A 17,272-nucleotide genomic window follows, 5' to 3' on the forward strand; every position below is an offset into this window, starting at 1 on the left:
TTACACCTCATGATCACAAAGGCTGGTGTGCTTCTTCTATATAGGCTTTGTTGCTTCTGAGCTAGATGGCCACTTGTTTACCTTCAAGCCTTTGAGACGACCAGTTTTGAGGAATTTAAGACGCATCTTGTAGAATATTTCTCTATGGTTCAGAGATTCACTTGCTAGGACTCTTCTAGTCATAGTCTTTGAAACTCTCAACGAATAACTTAGGGGATCATGAAGATTGAGGCATATTCCTTCTTTCCTAATAGGTCTGGGAAAGAGAAAGTGGGGGAGGAAGACACCGATGGGATTATATGATTCTGCTATCAGTAAGAACTAACAAGATTAATTATGGTTATAGCAATTTGGAACTCTAATGTTTGGATTGGTTGACTCTTCCAACCTGCTGAAAATGAGTCATCTCATCAGCAGGAATGGGTTAACTGCCTGTCATCAAGAAAGAAGAGCTGCTACGAGAGTGTGTCATTGGGGCCCTGAGATCCCTGAACATAGAACCTCCTCAATGTAGCATCTAGAGTTGCGACAGCCCAGTAATTGAAGAGAAAAGCAACAGCAGAACCAAGAGGCAGAATGTGAGGCAGATTCATAGCATTTCCTGTCCACGGAGCGAGTAATGCTGAGCAGGGTAGCTCCATGCGCTTAATTTGGGGAGCTACGTTTGCTGACTTGCAGAACTAGCACATTCAGACTGAGGCTCATGGTACAGTGATGTCCTTCCTAGGCATTTATCAGCAGTGCTAAAAGAGGTTTGTAGCATTACCTGAGCAGGTCAGAGGCCAAGAGGCTTATGGCTGAGAGGCTAAGAATCAGGGAGACCTACCTGTGGGCATGGCTCAGAAGAGGCCACCCTGATGAAGAAAGTGTTCTGAGCCTTTTATTTATTTAAACAGTTGTATTGGCACATAAATTTACATATAAAATTTAATAATTCAATCATTCAAACATATCAAGAGGGTTCTGATCCAGGTTTATAACCTGTTAATCTTCCCTAATAAAAATCAACCACCACTTGTCTCTCAATTTGTTGTACTGTGGTGGCTTATGTGTTGTTGTAATGCTGCATTTGACATTGGCATTTCAAATACCATCAGGGCCACCCAAAGTGAACAAGTTTTAACAGAGCTTTGAAACTAAGAACAGACTCTGAAGGAAGAATAGACTGTCCAGTCCTGAGGAATTCGTCACTGAAAATTTTATCTCACCGCCATCAAGCCAATGCTGACTCACAGTGACCCCTCTGGGTTTCTGAGGCCGTAGTTGTTTCCAGGAGTAGAAAGCCAGATCTCTCTCCGTCAGAGCTGCTGGTCATTTCTATCAGCCATGTGGATTGAAGCCCAACTCGTAATCACTACACCACCCGGGCTCCTCACAAGCCTTATGGTGGCATCAAAACATTGTCGGATACTGAAAACCTTATGAAAAGATGCAGAACATCGTTAGAGATAGTGCTAGAAAATAAGCCCCCCAGGTCAGAAGGCACTCAAAATATGACTGATGAAGAGCTCCCTTCTCAGAGTTGTGTTGATCATAAGACAGGATGGCGTGAAGCCTGCGGAAGCAACACCCCCACGTGGGGCCTTCATTTGTCCATTGGACACGACTGAAAACGAGAAGAACCAGACGCAAAACGCCTAGTAAATCTTGGAACTTGGAAAATATGAAGTATGAATCTTGGACAATTGGAATTTGTAAAAAATAAAACGGAATGCATAAAGGTCAACATTATAAATGTCAGTGAGCTGAAATGGACCATTTTAAATCAGAAAAGCTTCCGTTTTATTGTGCTGGGACTGACAGATTCCAAAGGAATGATGGCACATTGTCAAAAAAGACATTTTATGTTCTATCTTGAAGTACAACACTGTCTGTGGTAGGATAATATCAATCTGCCTTCAAGGAAATCCAGTCAAGATTATTCAAATTTATGCACCAACCACTAAAGTTAGTAATGAATGAATTCAATAATCCTACAAACTTCAGTCTCCAGTCTGAAATTGATACAGCATGCCATCAAGATGCATCGATAATTGTGGGTGACTGGAATTCAAAAGTTGGAAACCAAAGGTAGGTCAGTAGTTGGAAAATATGGTCTTGGCGATAAGACCAAAGCTAGAGATTGCATGATAGAATTTTGTAAGACCAACAACTTGTCCATTACAAATATCTTTCTTTCAACAACAGAAAGGGCAACTATACACATGGACTTCTCTACATGGAATACACAGATCAAATTGACTACATCTGTGGCAAACGATGATGAAGTTCAATATCAGCAGCTAACGTAAGGCCAGAGACCAAGTGTGGAACAAGCCATCAATTTCTAAAATGCAAATTCTGCTTGCAGCTGAAGAAACTGAGAAGTCTACTGGAGGCAAAGTATCACCTTGAGTCCATCTGACCTGAATTTCGGGAACATCTCAAAAACATATTTATGCATTGAACACTTATGACAGAAAAGCTGAAGAGCTGTGGGAGGACATCAAGAACAATGTATATGAAGAAAGCAAAGGGTCATTAAAAAGACTGGAAAGAAGGAAAAGAACAGCATGGAGGTCTGAAGAGACTGTGAAACTGGCTCTGAATTGCAGCGTCGCTAAAGCAGCTAGAAGTGTCCGTTCTACTGCACACAGGAGTCCTGTGAGTAAGACCCACCCGATGGCACCTCACAGCAACAGCAATAATCCTCATGATCTTGAGTTCTGTTTCTGAGTGCCGTGTGGCAATTTTAACGGGTTATAGAACACGGCAGAGATGTTCAGTGCTCTGGGGGCAGGCATGTTGGTATCTGAATTGGTAAGGATGGTTGGAGTGTGGCAGCATGCCTGGCCTCTGCCTCCGAGAAACTGGCCTTGGGCTTATGAGTTTGATTCTCCTCTCCTGAAGTCATAGCAGGTCAGATGTTGTCCCCACACCTGTATTTGCACTCTTTATTTTGGGGGTTTTCTGATGTTTTCTTCATGCTTAGACTTAGGGCATATGAATTTGGAGAGAAAGAATACTCATCTCATCACAGCACAGTACATCAAGGGTATATATCAGCATAACTTATTACTACAGTGATCATTTTGATCACCTGATTAAGGTAGTCTTTGCCGGGTTTCCCCATACTATAGTTACTTTTTCCTTTTGCATGTCACATATTTTGGAACTGAAGACAACTCACACTTCCTGGTGCCTTCCTACTGCAGCCTCTATTCATGTGGCCCACGCAGGGTCTTTCTGCCTGGCTCAAGGGGTGAGTGAGTTACCAAAGCTAGAAACAGAATCTGTGTCCGGGAAGCTTGAATGAAGGGTGGAATAAGGCAAAACGAGCAAGAACTAAAATATGAATGGAATTCCATCATTTCAAGGACTGGCGATCCTCAGACAAAACTTGCTGCCATCAACTAGGATCTAACTCATAGTGACTGTTTTGGGCAGAGGAGCGCTGGCCTTTGGGATTTCTGTGACTACAAATCTTTAATGGACCAGGGAGCCTCATCTTTCTCCTGAAGAGTGGCTGATGAGTTCAAATGGCTGATTTTGTGGTTAGCAGCCCAATGCTAAGCCACAAGGGCTCCCAGTGCTCAAACTCACTCAACTCAATCACTCACTCGCTCGCTCACTCACAGCCATCAGAGTAGTTCCAATTCAGCGTGACCCTATGGGATGGAGTAGCACTGCTCCTGTCAGTTTCTAAGACAGTTTTATGCAAATAGAAAAACTGATCTTTCTCCTGTGAAGTGGCTGGTGGTTTCAAACCACGGATGCTGCAGTTAGCACCCCAATCAGACCACCAAGCCTCCTATCAGTCCTCAAAGAAGATAAGTAAATAGTTCTTGCTGTACTGGCTCCTCACTGCCATCAAGTCCATGGCGACTTACGGTAACCTATCCTACAGGACAGGGTAGAACTGCCTCTGTGAGTTTCTGAGATTGTTAACCCTTGACAGGAGTAGAAAGCCTCATCATTCTCCCAGAGAGGCCCATCATGCCACCATGGCACCACCCTGGCTGAAATGGCTTGATGGCAATGAGTTCTGCTGAAACCAGAATCAGCAACTGTTGGCTTGTAACAGATGATTAAATGAAAGGTTATCAGGTCATTATTTCAGATTACCTTGAGGTACAAGAAAATAATAACAACTAATACTGAAGCTATTTAGACTGATAATGACACTCTACAGCAGCAGTTCTCAACCTGTGGGTTGCGACCCCTTTAGGGGTCAAACAACCCTTTCACAGGGGTCACCCAATTCATAACAGTAGCAAAATGACAGTTATGAAGCAGCAACAAAAATAATTTTATAGTTGGGGGTCATCACAACATGAGGAACTGTATTAAAGGGTTGCGGCATTAGGAAGGTTGAGAATCACTGCTCTATGGGGTGCCCAAGCTTTTGGAAATCTTTATAGGAATAGACAGCCTCATCTTTCCCACTAATGAGTGGCTGTTGAGTTTGAACCAACAACCTTGAGGTTAGAAGCCCATCCCTTACCCAACAGTGCAACAGGACACAATGGAGACCATAAGATACGAGATAGCAAGGTCAGAATGCCTAGGCTCAGTTCCCCGGATAAAATCAGAATGAAAGAGTTCGCTCCCACATGAGCACTAATTTGGAAATGTAGCCTATATCTTCTAGGTAATGGAAATAGACTGCAGTGAACAAGTAAGAGCTGCATGTCTGCAGAAATCAAAGCCTGGCACATGTTAAAGTCATGGATTAGTCAACCTATGCTGTTGTTAGGTGTCATGAAATTGATTTTCAACGTATAGCATGTGACAGAATAGAACCACCCCAAAGGATTTTCTATGCTGTAATCTTTAGGGAAGTAACCACCAAATCTTTATCCTGCAGAGCTGGTGGGTGAGTTTGAAACTCTATCCTTCCAATTATCTGCTGAGGGTTTAACTGTCTGCCACGAAGGTTCCTTATTCAACATGTAAGTAATCCTCCAAAATTCAGTATCATTCAATCAATGCTGACTCATAGTTATGTTATAGAATGGGCTATGAAGGAGTACCCCCCCACACACCCCCAAATTGAATTTTTTCAAAGCCATGTATGTTAGTCTGGGTAGACTAGAGAAACAAATCGCCAGAAACTCATATGTATATAAGAGAGAGTTTTCTATAAAAGGTAAGTGTACATTAAGAAAGCATCCCAACCCAGTCCAGTCCAAGCTCATAAGTCTGACATTAGCCCAATGTGTCCGACACTGGTCTACAAAGTCCTCCTCAAACTCGCAAAACACATGTAATGATGCAACTGCAGGAGGAAAGTCAAATCAGTGAGTGTGTAAGCATCTCAGTGCTGGCAGGGGTCTCCACACGGCCGCTCCAGCACCCAGGGCTGCATCGGGGTAGGTCCATGTGGCTTCTCCTCAGGGATGTCTTGCAGGAAGTGAGCCTTGCCAGCTGAAGCAGGGAACTGGCTAAGGCAGCTGCACCCTAGTCCAACCACCAGAAAGCAAGAGACCTGAGAACTCGAAAGGTGAGACTGACCAGGTCATTTATCTGTCCATCCTTCAATTAATCCCAGATGGTTTATTGGCCAGGTTGGCACAATAAACCTTAACTATCACAGTATGTATTTAATTTTTTTAATAAAACAACTTCATCACCTTCAAAGTACTCTTCATTACACTTAATATATTTGTCAAATCTGCGATTCCATTCTTGGAAACATTTTCCAAACTCATCTGTTTGGATGGCTGACAGCACCTCCCTCATTTTTTTCTTCACCTCTTCTACGTTGTCAAATTGCTGTCCTTTCATGTCCCTCTTCATTCCTTCAAGGAAACAAAAAGAAGTCACATGGAGCAACAAGGTCAAGTGAGTCAGGTGCTTGGGACAAGAAAGGCATGCTCTTTTTTGCTAAAAATTGATGCACTGAGATGGCTGCGTGAGCTGGCACATTGTTGTGGTGGCAAAACCAGTCCCCTGTCTGCCACAAGTCAGGCTTTTTTCTTCACACACTGTTACACAATCTTTTCAGAGCCTCTAAATAGAAAGCTTGATTAACAGTCTGACCTGGTGGAATGAACTCCAAATGCACTGGGAGGTGACATTTTCATCCACTGGGGAAGTTGATGGACATCCAGAACAAGGTTTGTCATCAATCAACATTTCACCTTTTTGAAACAAGAAAGCCACCTATGCAGTTGAGTTTGTTCCATAGCACTGTCCTTTTAAGCTGTGTTCATCATCACAACAGAACAGGAAATAGCACTTCACAGTAGCATTCTGATCTCTTAAATCAGCCATCACAAAAAAAACAAACAAAGTAAGAGCAAAACTGTTTTACAAAAACATTCACTGTGACCAGGGAGAACCTTCCCAGGTGATGCCACTGGGTGCACTAACTCAGAGCAAGTTGCTGGATGCTCACCTAGAGGGAAAAATGCATACCACGAAAGCTCTGCTTGGCCCAGCACAATTCTGGTTATTTTGGCGGATGCCCCTCATAGAACTGCCCCTGTGGGATAATTCTTTATGGGAATAGAAAGCCTTGTCTTTCTTCAGAGGAACAGCTGGTGGTTTCAAAGTGCTAACCTAGCAGCTAGCAGCTCAAATAGTAATTAGTATGCCACCAGAGATCCCGTAAATTATCCTAATTACCATTAGGTATAAGTGAAGTGATCTCCAAGTCTAAACCCACTCACCCAGGGTCTCCCACCCCCAACAAAAAAGCTCTATATAGCAATCTAGTGTGACCTGGGAAGCACTGGTTATGTAGTGGGCTACCCACTGTGCTGCTGACTACTAGGTCAGCAGTTCCAAACCACCAGTCACTCCAGAAGAATGATGAGGCTTTCTATATTCTCATAGACAGCTACTATCTTAGAAACCCACAGGCGCAGTTCTACCATTTTCGATAAGGGTCACTATGTGTGGGAATCACCTCAATGGCCCTGAGTTTGGTTTTAACAGTGTGGCCTAGAAGTCACAATGAAGAGAGGAGAATGGAGAGAGTATTCCAGTATATTTGGGGACAGTAACAGGTAACAGCTACTTCCGGTACTAACGTCTTTATGAATTAAAGTCCTTTGGTTGCAAACAACATACACTCACTCTAACGATTGAAAGCAAAATGAGAAATGTATTAAAAGGAGGCTGAATTTGTGTACAGAAGGGTTTCTGAAAACAGAATTAGAACCAGAGCAGAAGACTGCTTGAATCCTGAACCTTCTTTCACATTGCTCTAGTTTCCTATGTGCAATTGATTATAAGTGCTCCCCTAATCCATAACCCCTCAAGATGAGGAGTTTTAAATATTTTTGATCCACTTGCTTCAACACATGACAATTTCACTTCTCTTGGAATAATCTGCAGGGGAGAGGAGGCCCTACAACCATGTATGATGGAACTTCAAAAAGTTTATGGTAAAATGGATCGAAAAGATAACATAATTTTTCTATGAACATTTTGAAGCCCTCTTTGATGTAGTACATGATTTCTTCATGCACCATAGTTGATTGTGAACAGACCAACATCTGGATAAACTAAGTTGGTTTATTTCTCTTTCTCAGGGATTTGAACTTTGAACTAAAAGGCATGCAGGAAGTTGGGGATTAAACTATATTTAAGATAGAGCTTTTGCAGAATTTTCTCTAAACTCCTGCTTCTGGGCTCTGTCTGCCGTTTATTTCCAAGGCTTACAGCCTCAATTTTTCCTTTAGTTCCATGAGAGACAATTTTTCTAGGAAATTCTACCTTCCTGCTTAAGTTAATTTGAGTCAGCTTATGCTATTAATATTATCTGCGAGAGCCCTAACCAATATATTTTCTATTCAAATTTGTCAGTGTGTTTTAAAGACATACATGGCTAGACTAATCCATTTTCTTAAACAGGTTCTAATCTGAACACAGAAAATGTACATCATTATCTCTAAACTAGTATTTACATTCCAAAGAACAGAATTCCAACCTTAAATAAACAAATCTATATAATACACATGTTTTATAGTTAGCATTTTGATCCTGAAGAAAAAGACTTTAAGGATTATCAACCTGACCCTGCTGGTAACAGTACTACTTCTTTCAGAGAAATTGCTGTCTAGTGTAGGGCCCTGTAATTGAGTGTTTTCAGGAAGAACACACTAAGAAGATCTGTATAACCAGCGATAAACTGTGGCCCACAAAAGTCTTTCACTAAGTATTGTCCCACAAAGATGTGTACATTTGCTCATAGATGATGTTAATAATCAGTATCTTTCTAAGTGATGCAAGAGTTCTTTCTCTTGCATGGAAGAAGGGATTTCTGAAAAGGTCCTACTCCCACAGCAAGGAGTTTGATGATAAAGATTTAAGTACACATAAATCATGAATATTCAGAATGTCCAGTTTGTGACATTAGTGATCTCTTTGAAGGAGGTAGAGCTCTTAAATTTTGGTGTGAGTCAGAGTCATATTTACCACGGTGTCCACTATAAAGAAAAGCAACAAATCTTAGATGGAGTCCTGTTGGCATAGTGAATACACATTGGGCGGCTAAGCACAAGGCCAGCAGTTCAAAACCACCAGCTGCTCCACAGGAAAAAGATGATGCATTATATTTCCGGAAAGACTTTTGTAAATCCATAGGGGAAATTCTACCATGTCCTATAGGATCACTATGAGTCAGAATCAGTTCAATGGCAGTGAGTTTTAAAATCCTAGCTAGATTACTTGGAAGAGTAAACCTTTAGTGTTTCAGACTGTATTAAAGGCACACATATATCTTATAATCAAGTAAAACCTGGGACCACAAATTGATGAGCCATTAGGAACACAAAGTGTTTTCCCTCCATTTCTCACTCCAATTTTGTACTCTCCACATCACGAAAGAATCCCAACTCACTCGCAATAGAGTGGAAATGAAACCTCAATCTTTCACCTGCTAGTCCTGAGCAATCTCCACTTCTCTTTTCCTTGAGAGCAACTAAAATCAGTTATGCAAATCAAACTCAGTGGCCTACTGCACTAAGAGGATAGGTGATACATGAGATTAGTGAACAGTTACATGAAGGCCCACTTGTTTTCATCTGCTTATTTTCAGTGTAGTGTAGCAGGGACAGTCATTGATCGTGAAGTTGTAAAATCTAGGTTCTACACAATACCAGGCAGACTAAGTTATTTGAAGTGTCCAAACCTTGGTTTTCTCAGCTTAACAACAACAACATAATAAAAAAAAACCTTATATCTCCCCCCACATATTGCTGAGAGAGTTAAATGAAACAATGTGCACACACAAGTCACGGCAACTATTTTGATGGATGCTTGTTATGACGATATCTATGCCTTTGCCAGCCCTCCAAACAACTCTGCCATCTGGTCTGCAGTTCCAAATACCAGCCTCATGGTCCTGAGTATTCTTAAAACAGAGATCTTTATGTTGATACAAACAACCTTGTAGTGTATTCATGGAGAAGGTGAGGTGGATTCATCGGTCAATTAATCCACGTGTCAAAGTCTAGTTTCCCAAAGGGAATGGTCAATATTTCTAGGTGGATATCAAACCTTACACAGATGTAGCAGCACCTGCTGAATTAACTTGTGGCATTTACTAAAGCCAAATCCTGCCAAAAACAAATTTCACTCCTCTTGGCATGCTGAATAAGAGACAGGGATGCATTAAACATTTACTGAGACACTTCAAGGTAGGCTCCAATAACAGGAAGTGTTTGAGATTTATTTGGCATACTTCAAGTGCACATAAGATAGCAGGAGACATGCAGAGAACATTGCTGAGATTTTTTTCCCTTTTCAATCAGCCTCCTCTATGACTTTTACACTATAATTTACTTTTAAAGAGGCATCATAGTTTTCTGGGTGCCACACAAAAAATCTAAAATAAATGTCTTACTCGGATAAGCACTATTAAAGGGAAAGGATACTGAATTCATTTAAATACATTTGCAAAAGATTGATTTTCTCAAGGGAGTGCATGAATCCTAGTCCCTTAATTATTCTTGAGGTTTTGCCTATCAACTGACAATTTTCCACAGAAGGGAAGCCAAACAGCCTGACTTTCCTGACAGCAAAGAGTTGTAATAATACTAGAATGAAATCGGGTTTGTCATTTTCCTTATCTCTTCTAATGTCTAAGTTACTGGGAGTTAGAAATGCAATAAGCCCCACTCTAGTGAATACAGCTGCTCAGAATATTTTAAATTGAAGAGTAAATTCAAAGTCAGCTTTTCCTAGTGTTTGAAGATCAGTGTACTCATTCCTGATTTTAAGTAACCAGTATGAAGTTGGGATGCAATAAGGTCACGTTTGCTTTCTTGTTCCAAGTGATCACTTCACTTCTATCTTTATTAAATAGAAGCCCATTTTCCCCCACAGGGGACCACTCAAGAGTGAAACTGTTTACTTGAGATCGAGAAGGCCACTTATGAGAAAAGTGGACATTTTAAATAGTCCATTATCTTTGCTTTGGCCTCTGTTATGCCGTGTCTCTGTGGAAGAGTGGTGCCAATCCTCACAGTCAGTGCTTTTCCACTGCCCTGGGATTCCCATACTTATTTAGAACCCTGTTCCTTAGCTTCTTAACCTGATGCTCAGCGACTGTTCTCTAATGCCCAGCACAGGAGCATCGTGTCTGCTAGCAACAGTAGTCGTCAGCAATGTGCAAGCATCAGAACAACTCCTCCCAGTCCTTTCTCCAAGGTTAAGTCACCAGCCACAATTCTTTTTTCTATCTTAGCATCTTCTCTTGCGAAGCCACGGCTTCTTGCCTGCCATTGAACCTGACTAGGGCAGTGCTGGCTCTCTCAAAGAAATGATTATCTGAATGAACAGAAGCACTAACTTCCCAGAAGGCCCAGGGCTTCTTTTTTCCAATATGTCTACCATCATTCTATTTCTATGTGTGCCAAAGGGGAGGAATTATTGTGTGAAATCAAAGAGCTTTAGAATAAATTATTATCATATATCCTTTCGTCCTTCAGCAAAGATGGCACATCATTCTCTTTCCTCTGAATCTGCCTGCACTTTTGATTCATTTGAAACCAGCTGCATGTGGTCAATAGGAAGGGATTCAGAAAGTTAATGTTATAATGGAATTAAAAGATAATGAAAAATGTAAAGTCCCTTCATATGATGCTATGAAACTTCTAAAGTTTGTTATTTAAAGCCACTGTGGTTCTTCCTTGCATTTTTAAACCCTCTTGTTGGATCCCTGACCTGTTTTTTAAGCAGTCCAGCTATCCTGAAATAATGCTGTAAGGAATCCCAAGCAAAGTCCTATAGAAAGAGCAATGGAGAAACCCTATGACTGCTTGCCACCTTCAGCTGCAGAACTATTCAAACAGTTCTTCCCAAATTCCTGGACTCTAGAAACCATACAGGTAAAACAATTATTAGCATCATGTTTGACTCACTAAATTTGGTGATAACTTATTAAGCAGCAATGGATAATTTGAACAGAATGTGTTACCTGGAAATGAAATGCTATTAAAAAAATAGCAATGTGTAGCATTTATTTGGGGAAAGGTAGAAGGTATAAGGGCTTTGAAGAGATTATTAGGAGAAATCTAAAATTCTAGGACAATGTTCGCAGAATCCCCAAAAGCCTCAAAGAGGCTGCTGATAGAATCTTGGAGTGAAGTTAGGAATCTATTTTTAGCAGTTAGAGCACAAGAGAGGTAGATTACCTAGCAAAGATCTCCTATGGAGTTACATGAAAACGAGGACCCATACCCGATAGAATCGAAGTGCTAGCGAACATTTTTGGCAGAGCACTGCAAGTGTTAACATGACTTCTTCCAGATGTAAAGAGAGGGGGTGACATAGAGGGATCTTTAAAACAAAGCATTCTGTATTTATTTTATTTATAAGATTTTTTAAATCATTATATTAAGGGCTCATAAAACTCTTCACAATCCGTACATACATCATTTGTGTCCAGCACATTAGTACATATGTTGCCATCATCATTCTCACAACACCTGCTTTCCACTTGAGCCCTTGGTGTCAGCTCCTCATTTTACCCGCTCCCTCCCCACTTCCCCCTCTACCTGAACCCTTGATAATTTATAAATTATTATTATTTTATCATATCTTACACCATCCGACACTCCCTCACCCACTTCTCCGCTGTCTGTCCCCCAGCGAGGAGGTTATATGTAGACCTTGTCATCTGTTCCCCCTTTCTCCCTCACCTTCTGTCCACCCTCCTGATACTGCCACTCTCTCCACTGGTCCTGAGGGGTTCATCTGTCCTGGATTCCCTGTATTTCCAGTTCCTATCTGTGCCACTGTACATCCTCTGGTCCAGCCAGATGTGTAAGGTAGAATTGGGATCATGATAGTGGAAGGAGGAAGCATTTAAGAACTAGAGGAAAATTGTATATTTCATCGTTGCTACACTGGACTCTGATTGGCTCATCTCCTCCCCACAGCCCTTCTGCAAGGGGATGTCCAATTTCCCCCGGATGGGCCCTGGGTCCCTACTATGCACTCCCCCTCATTCACAATGCTATTATTTTTTTTTTGGTCTTTGATGCCTGATACCTGATCCCTTTGACGCCTTGTCATCTCACAGGTTGGTGCACTTCTTCCATGTGAGCTTTGTTGTTTCTCAGTTAGATGGACCCTTGTTTATCTTCCAGCCTGTGGCCCCAGGTTCTATATATTTTAACAGCTGGGCACCATCAGCTTTCTTCACCACATTTGCTTGTACACCCATTATCTTCAGCGATCATGCCAGGCAGGTGAGCATCTCAGACTGCCGAATTATTGGAACAAAGTGTTCTTGTGTTGAGGGAGTACTTGTGCAGGGGCCCACTGTCCATCTGTTTTCTTAATACTCAACCTTTAAATATATGTACATAGATCTATTTCCCCCTCATCGTATATAAATGTATTTACATCTTTATATGCCTGTATTTAAATGTCTATGACTACCCTTTGCCTCTTAGTTCTTTCCTCTATTTCTTTGTACTTTCCTCTTGTCCCACTATCATGTTCTGCCTTCATGTGGGTTTTAGGAATTCCTCTCAGGTACATAGCCCTTGATCCAACCCTGCCAGGCCTCTTTGACACTGATTTTGGATCACTTGTTGTTCCCTTGTCCCTTGGCTTGTTAACACCCTCTTCCTTTCCCCTGCCTCCCCTACCCCCATGTTCCCCTAGAACTGTCATCCTATTGTTCTCTCTTCTGGCTTGCTTATTCTGCCTATCCCTTCCAGGTAGATATGCTATGTACTATCACAAGACTGAGTACAAAAAAGTAACAACACTAAGTAAAACAATGGCTACAACCACAACAGCACACACACGCATACGTACATAAATGTATGAATATTTCAGGGTCTGTTTGTTTTTCTTCATGTGTGCTTTCCGGTCAAGTCTGATGGGGTGCCATGCCCTGGCACTGCCTCTATCCCTAGGGACTTCATTGCTCTGCTCCCCCCACTGCTCTGATGCATGCCCCCACAGGCTGGCTTTGGTGTGGTGAGCTTATGGTGGGCACAATTCTCACCGTGTGTCTCTAGTGTTGTCCCCAATGGTGCTGTGTCTTGTGATGAGGCAGGCCCTGTGGTCATCTGGAACATTGTCCTCAGGGCTTGGTGAGCCAGGATGTGCTTCACTCTTTTTTTTCCCCCCTATCGCCCCTCATTGGCTCCTGTGTGCTCTAACCAAACCGGTCTCTCTTCCCCTCTTCTTGAGCTGTAGCTTCCGTGCTGTCCTCTGAAGTGAATTCTTCTTGGGGGAGGGTGGTGCTATACACTTAGTTTGTAATGGGGCCGGCCCCTCAGGCCTCTCTATCGGTTCCCTGCTTCATGTCAGTGTGTTGCGTTCTTGTCTTGGATTTTTATTGTAAATTAGATAGAGTTTACTGATCATATTATCCGTTTTATGTCCAACAATTCATACACTTTGTTTCATCTCACTCATTGTAATATCTTGGATGTAACATCATATACTGTTTCCTGTTTCCATTTATCCTTCTTTCCTAACCCTTCCAAATGTTGACAGTGGGTAAACACTGCCCTTTTATCTTTATTATTTCAACAATGCATACCTTACTTTATTGTTGTCATTAGGTGCCATTGAGTCAAGTCCGAACCATAGACAACCTACTATGTACAACAGAACAAAGCATTGCATGGTGCTGTACCATACTCACAATTGTTCCTATGCCTGAGGCCATTGATGCAGCCACTGTGTCACTCCATATTGTTGAGGGCTTCTGATCCTTCTCTGCCCCTCCACTTTACCAAGCTAGATGTCCTTATCCAGGAACTGGTGTCTCCTGCCATGCCCCAAATATGTGAGGTGAAGTCTTTCCCTCCTTGCCTCCAAGCACCCTGGCCATGCTTCTTGTCCCTGGTACTTTAGCTATTCGTGATACTTTCAATCTTCTTCTCCTGCACCACGATTGAAATGCATCTATTTCTCTTCAGTCTTCCGTATTCAATATCCAACTTTCACCTGCATATGATGCAGTGGAGAAAGAATACCATGGCTTGGGTCAGGCACACTTTAGTCTTCAAAGTAACATCCTCATTCTTCAATACTCTAAAGAGGTCTTGTGCAGCAGGTTTAACTAACGCAATACATCATTTGATCCTGTGATTGTTGGTTCCATGAACATGGATTGTTGATCAAGCAAGACAAAAATCCCTGACAACCCCCACCTTTGCTCCATTAGTCATGATGTTAACTATTGGACCAGTTATGAGGATTTTTTACCTTGGTCTTTTTTAACATTGAATTATAATCCTTACTGAAGGCTACAGTCCTTGAGCTTTATCAGCAAGTGCTTCAAGTCTCCCTTCCTTTCGGCAAGCAAGGTTGTGTCATCTGAAGGTTGTTAATAAAGGTTTCCTCAAGCCTGACACCACATCGTTCTTCATATGAGCCAGTTTCTTTGATAATTTGCTCAGTATACAGATTAGACAAGCATGTTGAGAAAAATACAACCCTGAGGCACACCTTTCCTGACTTTAAACCATGCAGTATTCCCTTGTTCTGTTTACACAATTGCCTCTTGATCCATATACGACGTCCTCATAAGCACAAGGTAGTGTTCTGGAATTCCCATGCTTCTTCAGATTATCCATAGTTTACTATGATCCACCATGGTGACAGGAGTCAGGAAAGCGTGTGGGAGTGGAGCCTTCAAGAGCTTCATTTGCTGATGTGCCAAAATTCAAAGTAAAGAGAAACAGCTAAAAAATCTTCTAATCATCAGAATTTTGAATGTGTGAAATATGATGATAGGAAAATTGGAAGTGATCAAAAATGAAATGGAGCACATTAAAATTGATATCCTAAGTATTAGTGAGCTGAAATGGACTGGTATCGGTCATATTGAATCAGGAAATCATATGACTTGTTATGGTAGGAACATCACAATCAAGAGGAATGGCATTCAGTGTCAGAAAAGATCTTGCTAAATGCATCATGAAGTATAATGCTGTCTGTGATAGGATCAGATCTAGCCACATTCAATGAAGTCCAATTACTATAATAATTATTCAAATTTATACACCAACCAAAAATTCTAGTGATGAAGAAATGGAAGAATTCTACCAAAGACTTCAATCAGAAATGGATCAAACATGCAATCCAGGTGCATTGAGAATTACTGGTGATTATGATGCAAAAGTTGGAAGCAAGAAAGTAGAAAGAGTAGTTGGAAAATGTGGAGGTGGTGATAGAAATGAAGCAGGAGATCACATGATAGAATTCTGTAAAACCAATGACTTGGCCATTGCAGATACCTTTTTCAACACCACAAAAGGTGGTCATACACATGAACGTCTCAAGATGGAATCCACAGGTCTGCTGAGGGCCCATCTGCTGGTTGTGTCTCGGACAATGTGCTCTTTTTGTTTAGGCTTTCAGTTTCTGACAATGCTCACGAGGTATGCAGATGGCTTTCTTAGCCGTCTCTTCCTCCAAAGTGGAGAGCTGAGCCCTTCAGTCTTATAGGTTATTTGACGTTAGATATTTCCATATATGATTTTGGTCTATCTGGAGATGCCCTAATTTTTTTTGTTGTTGTTGTTCTATTTAAGAGATAATTTTGCTGTGTATATCACTTTCTTATTATCTTGCTTTTGTAATTTTATATATGTCATCCTTTATCTTTTCGTCTGCGTGGTTTTGGTAAGAAATTAGAGCTTAGTTTAATTGGTTCCCATTTGAGGTAATTTTTCATTATCCGTGAGATGCTCACATGATGCTTTTCTTGTCCTTGGTTTTGGAAAGTTTAAATTACGATATGTCTTTGTGATTCTATTTTGAGGCCTATCCTGCATGGGATTTATTTAGCTTCGTGAATGCATATTGTTTTGTCTTTAGTGATTTTAGAGAAATTTTCATCCAACAACTGGGACAATTTTCTTTGCTTTTTTTTTAAATGGCTTTATTTGTCGTGGGGAGGGCTATCTTCCTGTTCTGGAACTACAGTCACACATATGTTACCCCTCTAAGTAGGATTGGGGAACATGCCCACAGGTTGTGTAAGGTCTGTGGAATCATTAATACCAGCTAACATCACACTCCTCACCAAAGAGAAGTAGTTCCAGCCATCATATTGTTGTGAGTGGCCATCAAGTCAGTTCTGGGCATAGCTACCCTATGCACAACCGAAGTAAGCATTGCCGAATCCTGTTTCATCCTCACCATTGTACCTGTGCTTGAGGTCACTACTACAGACACTGTGTCAATCCATCTCTATGAGGGCCTTTCTCGTTTTCCTGCCCCACTACTTTACCACGCATGGCCTTCGCCAGGGACTGGTCTCACCTGACAACATATCCAAAGTATGGAAGATGAAATTTCACCTTCTTGGCCATTAAGAAATGGTCTGGCCGTACTTCTTCCCAGGCAGATGTGTTTATTCTGTAGCCGTCCAAAGCACCTTCAGTATTCTTCACAGGTACCACAATCTAAACACATCCATTCTCCTTTGGTCTTCCATATTCAATATAAAACTTTCACATGCAATTGAAAATACCCTGGCTTGGGTCAGGCACACTTTTGTCCTCAAAGTAACGTTCTTACTTTCCAATACTCTAAGAAGTCTGTGCCACAGATTTACCTACTGCAATGAGTCTTTTGATCTCTTGATTGCCGCTTCCAGGAGCAGTGATTGTGGATCCAAGTAAGACAAAAATCTCAGTCCATTTGTGAGGATTCGGGTTTTCTTGACATTGAGTTGCAATCCACACTGAAGGTTGTGATCCTTGATCATCAGCGAGTGCAAGCAAGGTTTTGTCATCTGCGTACTTCACGCTATACCTTTCTTTAGTCCTCATGCCACATTCTTCTTCATATAAGCCAG

The sequence above is a fragment of the Echinops telfairi genome, unplaced genomic scaffold, assembly GCF_000313985.2.
Source record: "Echinops telfairi isolate 266 unplaced genomic scaffold, ASM31398v2 ScPeMD7_3533;HRSCAF=4204_0, whole genome shotgun sequence".
NCBI classification, from domain to species: Eukaryota; Metazoa; Chordata; class Mammalia; order Afrosoricida; family Tenrecidae; genus Echinops; species Echinops telfairi.